At 42.6% G+C, this 10,646-nt stretch overlaps 1 pseudogene; it reads right to left on the bottom strand.

Annotated features, from left to right (window-relative positions):
- Window positions 1-344: 344 nt before the first annotated feature.
- On the bottom strand, window positions 345-463 carry LOC132377545 (5S ribosomal RNA; annotated as a pseudogene).
- Window positions 464-10,646: the final 10,183 nt, after the last annotated feature.

Here is a 10,646-nt window from a genome sequence, read left to right as displayed (position 1 = left end):
CTGCCTCGACTCTGCCTTGACTGGATTCTGCTGGATCAAATCACCTCCAAGATGGCTCCAGCAATGGCAAAACATTGGGTCATTCCCCGCTCTCAAGCCCAAGCCCCTCCTCCTTGATCCAGCCCGTACACGCCACACTGCAACTGTCCTGCACCTTCAAGACTTCTGTTCACACCGAAAAAATTCCCGGACACCCAGGCATTCCAAAAGCTCAACTCTGAAAGGGAAATCATAGGCTGTTGAGTGCAGTGATCATCTCTGAGAAAATAAAGTAGCTAGTAGTTTTGTTTGCTACCAGCAAGTACTTGCTGTGCTTCACCAGCGACATCCTAAACCAGAAGTCAGACAAAGAGCACCTGGTATTCCCAGGCAGTCTCCCATCCAAGTACTAACCAGGCCAGAGCCTGCTTAACTTCTGCGATCAGTCGAGATTGGTCGTTTTCAGGCTGGTATGGCTGTTTGCAAAGACAGGAACTTTATGTTTAATTTCTGTGTTTTTTCTTATGAATGCTGCTTATGTGCCTGTGCTATGTTTCTCATTGCACCTGTGTAAACAATGTTCTTGTGCATATGACAATAAATTCAACTGATTCTGACTTTGAAAGTTCTTAACAAACCTCCCTCAGTCTCCGGGTACTCCTCAGCAGACAATCTACAGTACAGCTGAGGTGTAGAGGGTGCTGCCTCATCTAAAATGTAGCCACTTTGAATACAATAAGATCTCATACCAAGAAGGTGGTACTGACCAGATAAATTTGTAATGTTTTAGAGGAAGTTGAGATCAAGACTCCAGACAAACCTCTGCTGCTCATCAACATGGTGTCAGATGACGTGTGGCTCTAACGTCCTCTTGGAGAGGCAGCAGCTTGGACATTCTAGGTCCCCTTCATTATTGCCCGGTGTTGACACTTGACATTTTTTACTCAGATCTTATCAAACGTTCCTTCTCCCATCCTTTCCAGTCCCAATGAAAGGTCTCGGTCTGAAGCGTCGACTTATCGTAGATGCTGTCTGACCTGCTGAGTTCCTTCATCATTCTGTGTGTGTTGCTCTGGATTTTCAGCATCTGCAGAATCTCCCGTGTTCACACTGATTCTGTAGGATTTTCATGCCTTTAGATAGGATAAGCGCAGAATGCTGGGGAGTGTGGAAGATCTAGTGCTGAGATAGATTTCCAATCATTATAGGAATCAAGGGTTATGTGGAAAAGTCAGGAAAGTGATGTGAGGACTGTCGGATCAGAGGTGACCCAATTGAACAGACAAGTAGGCCTGAGGGGCAAAATGGCCCATGGCTGTTCTCATTTCTTGTGTTCCTCTTTTGAGAATTGATCTACTGCATGAGCCATGGCTCAGCTGCAGCACTCTGAACCATCTGCTTGTGGGATCATTTCAAAGTGGCGAGCACCAAAACACAGCCATGATGGACAATGCCACTTCTCGGAAGAGAGAAGGTCAGTCTCTGCGGTGTACTTGAAAGATTCTATGAAAAAGAAAACAAACAGATCTTGATTTCCTGGCTAACGATCAGGTCGGAACAGGGTTTACTAAGTCATTTGTTCATATTTTTAACATACAGTACGTCCCTCACCAACATGACAGGTATTCCGATCCTCTAGTCGTCGTTATTTGCTCCTGTTTTCAGGAGGTTGATTTCCATGTTTGTTGCCATGGCTCTCCTTCGTTGCAAAGATGATTTCACTTCCAGAGACATTGGCTGCAATGTACTCTTAAATTGTGAAGAGTGCGGCATAAAATTTAGGCCTTTGGCCTCAGAATCTGTTTGCAGCAATTTTTTTCTAGCACTTAGTGTCGTGTGTCTCCAACAATCTGCTGGACAAGCTCAGCAGGTTGAGCAGCATCCGTGTGGGGGAAGGAATTGGATTTTGACCTCAAACATACACAATTCCTTTACCCCCAAAGATGATGCTTAACCCTCAGAGTCCCTCAGGCAGATTGTTTGTTGCTCCAGATAGTATCTGCAGCTTTCGTTTCTACGTGTCTCCTTCAAGCTTTTGTTAAAAGAAGTTCTAACATTAGACTATTCAAGGTTGTCAGTCAATAAATAATGGTGTTTACCGAAAACTCTTGCAGATGCGCACATGCACAACATCACCTGCACTCCTCTAGTTAATGGAGAGTGCTGCTAACTTACAATCGGCAGCACCAGGGGTTGTTTGGGACGGCAAATGTCCATGAAGCTTTGCTGAAAGGAATGCTAAATCCCCAGAAGAACCACAGAGATCTTCAAGGGCCAAAGCTAGATACTCTTTAAGGAGGTTGCCAGAGAAGGCTCGGTAAGGATTTGGATGTGTTCCTAATTCATAGTAAACCAATATGGTCTTAAAGCAGACTAGACTTTCTATCGCATTTGCAGTGAGGGGCCATGGGGATCTAATGAGACTCTTAAAACAGCAGGAGGCTGAAGGAAGAAGCTGCCTAAGCAAATATGGAGGGGGTGAAGCTGGATCACACAGAGTGAATAGAACCATTGCTTCCTAATATCAGAGGTCTGGGTGCAGTCTGACTTTGAGTGCTGAGTGTGTGGAGTTTACAGATCCTTCCAGAGAACAAAGTTGATGAGAAAGTGGGGAGAGTGAAAACAGGATTAATCTAGGATTATTGCCACTGGATAGCAGAGACTCAGCTGGTCGTATCTCACAATGACCCTATGAGTTACTATGTTCTTCGCTGCACCCTTGTTGTGCCCTGGCAACAACGATCTGCAAATCAACACAGACAGAACGAAGATGCTGTTGGCATGATTTGCTCTGTCCCTGTGTCCTTTGAAAGTGGCAAGCATCTGAACTTCATGTAGAAAACATGTGTAGCTAAGCTCAGACGTCCCCTTGAAACATCTTGAGATCTCAAAAATCAAATAGATGGCATGTCCATTGTGACCTGTTCATGCACTTACAAATGATAAGGATGGACAGTGTATTCAGAGGGAAAGCTGTATCAATGGGTGTGGTTTTTGTATCATAAAATAAGACCATAAGATATAGGAACAGAATTAAGCCATTAATCCCATCGAGTCTGCTCGAATGAGGGCCATCAGAGGGAGGTGATAGGTAGGTAAAAGGCAAGAGGACAAAGTGGGGAATAGAAGAAGAAAGGTGGAGGGAATTTTTTTTTTACCTGAAAGAGAAATTGATATTCATGTCATCAGGTTGAAGGCTAGCCAGATATTGCTCCTCCGCCCTGAGAATATTGTTTCTGATGATTAGAATTTAATTCAAAAGCTTTCCACGTCCCTATCTTCCTGAAGAGATGACATAACGTGCGGAACATATTTGCACCTTACAGAATTCTAGAACAGCAATCATATTGCCTCTGAACCATTCTTTTCTCTAGAGAAAATGTCCAATTTAAATAATTGCTCATCATAAGCCACTCTCTCCATCACCTCAGCCATTGCAGTGATCTCCTGCATAGTTTCAATAGCAGCTATATCCTTCCTGCAGAGCAGTGACTGGTCCATACTTGGCAATAATAACAGTCACTTCAATAAGTTATAGAGCATTGGGATTACCTTATTATCATATTTCTATAGTGAACTTTTAATGTGTTCTATTACCTGATGTTACTTACTCAGTGTCATTGAACAACACTGTGAAAAATTCATTTGATTTCCTCTTTCATCCTCCATCGAATTTATTATTCTTCACATAAGGCAGCTAATCACCCACAGCTTTGTGCTTTGTGTCTCTGGATGCATTCAAGAGAGAGTTAGATAGAGCTCTTATAGATAGCTGGGTCAAGGGATATGGGGAGAGGGCAGGAACGGGGTACTGACCGTGTATGATCAGCCATGATCACAGTGAATGGCGGTGCTAGCTAGAAGGGCTGAATGCCCTACTTCTGCACCTACTGCCTATTGTCTGTTGAAACAGTTCTCAGTTTGCCACGTTCTCTATCTGTCAAATGTACTTGGTATGCCGGTAAATACCTTTTTGCTGCTGCTTGTGTAAAGATAAAAAAAACCTATAAACAAGAGTATTTTTATTAAAGTTAGTAACCCTCAAATAAACATCAATGGCTTGTACAACAATGTATCAATGGCACACTCAATCTTTAAGGGTACTATTACACACATTTACATGTACTATAATGTTATCCTTTCCAAAAAGGAGCAAATTCATACAAACTATCACCCACACCATTCCAAGGTCATGGGATGGACTGAGATGGGTAATATTTCCACCAACAGGTGCCAGGCAAAGATTATCTGCAAGAAGACATGAGTCCATCTACCCACCAGTGGCCTCACCAACATCATTTCAGGACTAGCGTGCACTAGAAACTCAAGTGAACCAGCTGCAAGAGCAGGGTGACAGCTAGTTACCTGGTTCAGTCTGCAAGAGCAGGGTGACAGCTAGTTACCTGGTACAGTCTGCAAGAGCAGGGTGACAGCTAGTTACCTGGTTCAACAACTCTCTTCCTGACTTTGACAAATCTTTCTATCATTTCCATGGACAGGTCATGAATGCAGCACCTATATCTCCCAAAAAGCTCAACATCATCCAGCCCAACACAGCCTAATTGATTGGCCCTCACTCTATCATTTTCAACATCTACCTGTGTTTTCAACATACAAAGTGCTCCAGTTATTTGCCAATGCTATTCTGACAGCACCTTCTAAATTCTACCACCAAGAAAGACAGGGACAGCAGTTGCTTGGCAACCTCACCGTCTGGAGATTCCCCTCCACATCAGGCATAACAATAGTAGCACGATCACTCAAGTCGAGTATGATGTTCTCCTGAGGGATTATTCCCTTAATAAAGAATGCCTGGGTGTAACTTTGTTTAGCATGGGGAGGCTGACACATGGACAGATACCACACAGTCCTTGACAGATCAGGGGAAGGGTCCAGTGGCACGGGGACCCATCACTGCAGCAGCCTTCCTCCACCTTCATCATATTCTGCCAGCCCCAGCGCTCAGGTCATGCTTGGATCGCTCTTTGTCTAGAAACTCCCCCTTGATTTTGCCGCCAGGGGTGACCCTACCAGGAGCTAAGCTCCAGACAGCATCAACTCTTGGGATCTCAGGGACCCACAAGCTTCTCAGCCCTGACAAAGTGATGATCCTCGGAGAAGAGACATAAAAATGTACACCATTGAAGCTTCATCATCGACAATTTCATTCCCGAAACATCTTACCCAGCCACAGGCATCAGAGTAGCAGAGCTGGTAAGTCACTGCCTCACTGTGCCGGAAAACATGGTTCAGTCTTGACCTTCTGTGCAATCTGTGATTGCATGGGCTCCCTGGAGCTACATGAGTATTCCCTGGGTGCTCTGATTTCCTCCCTTATCCAACTGGCCTCTGTAAATTACCCCTGGTGTGCGGGTGAGTGGCAGTAATCTAGGAGGAGCTAATAGCAATGTAGGGAGAATTAAAAAAGGGGGTAATAATATAGGATTGGTGCTGGTGATCAAGCACAGACCCAGTGGGCCAAAGTGCTTGTTTCTGTACTCTGTCTCTTTTTGACTCAATGACATGTGCAGATACCTTTATCTACAAGATAGTTATGATTAAAAAAGATGGCTCAGCAATGCGTTGTCAAGGAAATTCAGAAAAGAGAAATAAATAACTGGGCTGGGCAGCTGTGATCTTTTAAATAAATAAACGAAAAGAGAAATTCTGGGACTATTTTACTTCACTACATAACCAGGGAAATTTCCTTCTTCTAAAGACCAATGAGTTTTTATATTGTCTTTATTTGTGTAATTTGTTTTAAACTGAATTGAAATCCTCAACTGCAAATGCTAGAAGGTGAACTCTTAATCTCTGGATTATTAACTACATAACATTAACATAGCCATATCCTGTTCTGCCAGCTCCATCTCTCAAATTTCAACATTAGGACAAGAGGAATGTGACGATGAGTAGAAGAGACAAAATGGCTGGAGGGAGCTTATGTTAAACCACTCTTCCTTAGAAGGACAGCAACATGCTTAGACTCCCAGTCTTTGGCCTCCGACCACTACACGAGAGCCACCTTTGAAGCAACTCCAGGATGCCCAGCTCCAGACTTGGAAGAGTAGTTCAGTCATTTTGTGGCATAGGAGCAGCCAACTGGGTTTCTTGACAAAATCGCAGTGACAGCACCCAGTGTAAAAGAAGCCCGGAGCAAGTGACGTTGAAAGTATTGGACCATATACAGCTTGAGAAATGAAGTTGGCTGATAGAGACCTCAATGATGCTTGTGATTAAGGGAGAGGCGCACTCATTTTATGCCCTGATCAAATGAAGGAGAATTGGTTGATAACTGTCCCTCAAGCAGCCCCACTAAAACAGATATTCTGATCTTTTCACCTGATGTGGGGTCTTTCTATGCACAATCTAGTAGTTAATTTGCAGTGCTATAAGACTGTTCAACTGTACCCTTGTATGACAAAATGGACTACTGACCTCACCATCTACCTTGTTACAACCTTGGACCTCATTGTCGGTCTACTCTGCGCTTTATTCTGCATTTTGTTACTGATTTTCCTTTGACTATCTCAACACACTGATGCAATGAAATGATCTGTGTAGATGGGACGCAAAACAAAGTTTCTCACTGCCCCTCAGTATATGTGACAGTAATAAACCTACTTGCCAATTTACAATGTAGAATGATCACATTTCAAAAGTGCTTTGTGGGCAGGTGTACACTATGCTTGGTTTTGTAAGAACATTAGTGATTACAGGGATGATTTAGTAGAAGCATGTCGTACTACAACAACCGGGACAGATAGGATCCAGGTTGTTTTGAGAGGCTCAGAGGTTTAAAGTGAGGAGATGTAAAGAACTGCATCAGGGATTGTTATTGTTGCTGCTGTTTTTCTGCGGGGAGCGAGTAGGGAGATTCCGGGGTCTGTGAGTTTTGTTTCTTTTACTTTTTGACGTGTATTTCATGGCTATCTGGAGAAGACCATTATCAGAGTTGTATTGTACATGCATAGTTTGACAATAAAATGAACCTTGAACCTAGCAGGAAAACTGCTGGCCTGAGGACTGTGGGCTGTGGGAGTTCGGGTGAAGCAAGATCATGTCAATCAGGTAGTTCAATGGTGGGGGTATGAGGGAAGCCAGGGCTGTGGCTACTATTCATTGGACTGATAAATAACAACATAGAGCTGGGATTAATTACTCACTTTGATATTAATTCCATTGAATCTATCTGCCTAAAGCTGGTCTTATTTCAGTAATGTACTTCTTCACCTCCCCCCAGATTTATCATCATCGAAGCAATCCCTAAAAAGCCGGTTCATTCCAAATAATTTGACCATAGACTGTTGTTTTTTGCCATTTTAATAATTTTCCATAAAACTGTAAGATATAGAAGCAAAATTAGGCCATTTGGCCCATTGAGTCTGCTCTGCCATTTCATCATGACTGATCCAATTTTCCTCTCAGCCCCAATCTCCTACTTTCTACCTATATCCCTTCATGCCCCGATCAATCAAGAATCTATGAACCTCTGCCTTAGAAACATAGAAACATGGAAAACCTACAGCACCATACAGGCCCTTCGGCCCACAAAGCTGTGCTGAACATGTCCCTACCTTAGAACTATCTGGGCTTATCCATAGCCCTCTATTTTTCTAAGCTCTAAGTATTCATCCAGGAGTCTCTTAAAAGGCCCTATCATTTCCCCCTCCACCACCGCCGCCAGTAGCCCATTCCACTCACTCACCACTCTCTGCGTAAAAACTTATCCCTGACATCTCCTCTGTACCTACTTCCAAGCACCTTAAAACTATGCCCTCTCGTGCTATCCATTAAATATACATAAAGACTTGGCCTCCACAGCTGCCTGTGGCAAAAAATTCCACAAATTCACCACTCTCTGGCTAAAGTCACATGTATAAGTTCACAAGTCTGTACATTGCGACAGAGTCATAACACAGATATTTTTACTTCCTCACATCGTGAGATGGATGTAAAATTTAAATAAATTCAATATAACGCAATTCGTCCTCATCTCTGTTCTAAAAGAGCGCTCCCTCTATTCTGAGGCTGTGTCATTCATTAGTGTCCCACAGAGATACACAGAAACAAGCCCTTCAGCCACACTGACCATCAATCACTAATTGAGACTACTCCTACATTAATCCCTGTTTTTATTCTCCCCAACTTATCCCTTGTTCTTGTGCTTTTGTTAGTCATTACAAATGTCTTTAAAGATTCAGTCCATCTTGCATCTTTAATGCTAAATTGTATATTAAATATTCAACAATTCTGCTAAATGGTGTTTCAGGGATCATTTAATACAAACAGCTTGTTATCAGCATAGAATAGCTAAATCCATCTTTTTGCGTATATAGCTTCCTAAATGAATCAATAAATTTAGATCTTTAAGTGCAAAGACAAGAGTGATCTTGTCTCAATTCAGTCTGTGTGGTGTACATGAACGATCTCAAGGGTGGTGCATCCCAACTCATCTTTCAGTTTTCTCCTCATTGCCAATTTAGCACCTTATTGGGAACTTGACATGTGAATAACCATTGGCACAAGCCTGTAGGTTTGCCAGCCTGGTGATGCTGTGACTCAGTTAATTGTAACATTAGGGCTTAACCTAGAGTCCTAGACTGACAATTTGGTGCAGAACTGTTGGGGATTTAATCTTGAAGCTGAAGGGTTTAATTGTTATCTCCTGGACATATTTAAAAGATCAAGACAGCGTTTGACAATAAGAACCAGAATCCTGTCTAACATCTGGAATTATGGCTATCTCAGCCAAATTCACTGATGAGCAATCATTTTTCCATTTAACTCATCGCTGTTTGTGGGATCATGCTTTCTGAAAATTACGTTTCAACTGCAGTTCCCATGTTACAGCACTTCAGCATGTGCACCATTGACTGCAAAGTGCTTTGTGAAGTTCTGGGATAATGAAATTCACTTTAAAAGTATATAGTATATCGTGTAAACTGCTTGTTTGCTCTCTGCCTGAGTCCAATTTGACACTCATTTCACTGGCATGAATCAGCAACATGGTACATAGGGGAATCATTGGCCTGGCTTCTGAAACTGGCAATGTTAATCTGATATCCCTTTAACAGTGCTATTCTGAATGTAAAGGCCTCTTGATATTATCCATGTGAAATGACTGTGCTGCTGTGAAAAGCTCTCGACAATCTTGTTAGTTTTATTAAAATATTTTCATTTATTTGGAGCTACAGCACAATAACAGACACTCCCAGACCAATGAGCTCTCCAGTTACACCCATGTGACCAATTAACCTACTCGCTCGTATGTGTTTGGAATGTGGGAGGAAACCAGAACATGATCACATGGTCGCAGGAGAACATAAAAACTCCTAACAAAGACAGTGGCAGAATTGAACCTGGGTTGCTGGCACTGTAATAGTGTTATGCTAACCACAACTCTACTGTGCCTCCCCTTTGAGGATTTTCATCCTCAGATTTTCCCTCCTGTTTGGCTTGAAGTTGGTGAAAGCCAGGGTCTGATTCTGTAGATCAACCTAGCCAAGTAAATTACTTAGCAAAATATAATCATAATAGAGCAAATTGAGGGAAATCTGAGGTAAAATTGTTCTTTTAGGTTGTTTCAAGAACCTGATGGCAGTCATGAAGAAAAAGCTTTGAGGTTTGGGTCTTCTGGCTCCTGTACCTCCTTTCTGGTGGAAGTAACAAGAAAAAGGCATTTGTCCTCACCCAGTGTCCATCTGCCTGAAATATCAAATCATGAGGTTGTGGATTGAAATCCCAATCCTAGTGTCCAATACACAGGTTGATTCTTCAAAGTCATCCTGAAAGATTGCTGTCAGTGGCTTTGGGATGGGTTGTTAATCTAAAGATCCCTCATACCTAGAGAAGCTAAACAACTTTTGACACAACTTTGAAAAGTCAAGCAGTTCTCCCCTGATATCATGAAAGTGCGTAAATCTCAATGACCATTTGAAATGCATTTTGGAATTTTATTATAAGTAGTTAAGGACATTACTAGTAGCCTAACCATTGTTTATTTCTTATTTATTCATTTTTTGGTATCTAGGCATTGCTTGCAGTTATTGCCCGTCTTTAGTTGTCCTTGAGATGTTAGTGGTGAGCTGCCTTCTTGAATCATAGGCACTCAACAGAGGGCCAGTGCTTAAAGTAAGCATGAAGATAGACTCACATTTCTAACTCCTGTGTCTTCCTTTGAATTAGTTTAATGTTTTAAAGTTACAAAACATAACAGTGCCAATGAGGTATTTTTAAAACAAACCTGTGATGTCCACTAACCTGTTAAAGCGCAACAAGACCTTTGAACTAAACAAAGCACAGCGAGGAGTGGCAAGTAAAATCATAGTTCAGGACATGCAGAGGCGGTTGAGTTAAAGGAAAAGGAATGGAAGAACTCATAGGTACTTAAATGATTTCCAAGATGGCGGTGCGACGTAGCTTGCTGCGGACACTCCGGAGCTGATTATCTGTTATTTGTGAAGTGGGGTGCCATGCGCAATCATAATCGATTGAAAACAGACGTGGGAGCACGGAGGAACATCGGGAAATCTCCAGGAAGACCTTCTTCTTTGCTGCTACTGCTGTGAGGTCCGGGACTCTGCTGGGAAGAACAGGCCCCCAGTCCTCGGGGTCACGTTGCCGATGGCTGTTGGTGGAGCCGTCTTAATACGCTCGGCAGAGGA

This window comes from Hypanus sabinus, chromosome 18 (genome assembly GCF_030144855.1).
Source record: "Hypanus sabinus isolate sHypSab1 chromosome 18, sHypSab1.hap1, whole genome shotgun sequence".
Taxonomy (NCBI): Eukaryota; Metazoa; Chordata; class Chondrichthyes; order Myliobatiformes; family Dasyatidae; genus Hypanus; species Hypanus sabinus.
The sequence above is the reverse complement of the archived record's forward strand: the minus strand, read 5'-3'. Positions and strand labels throughout refer to the sequence as shown.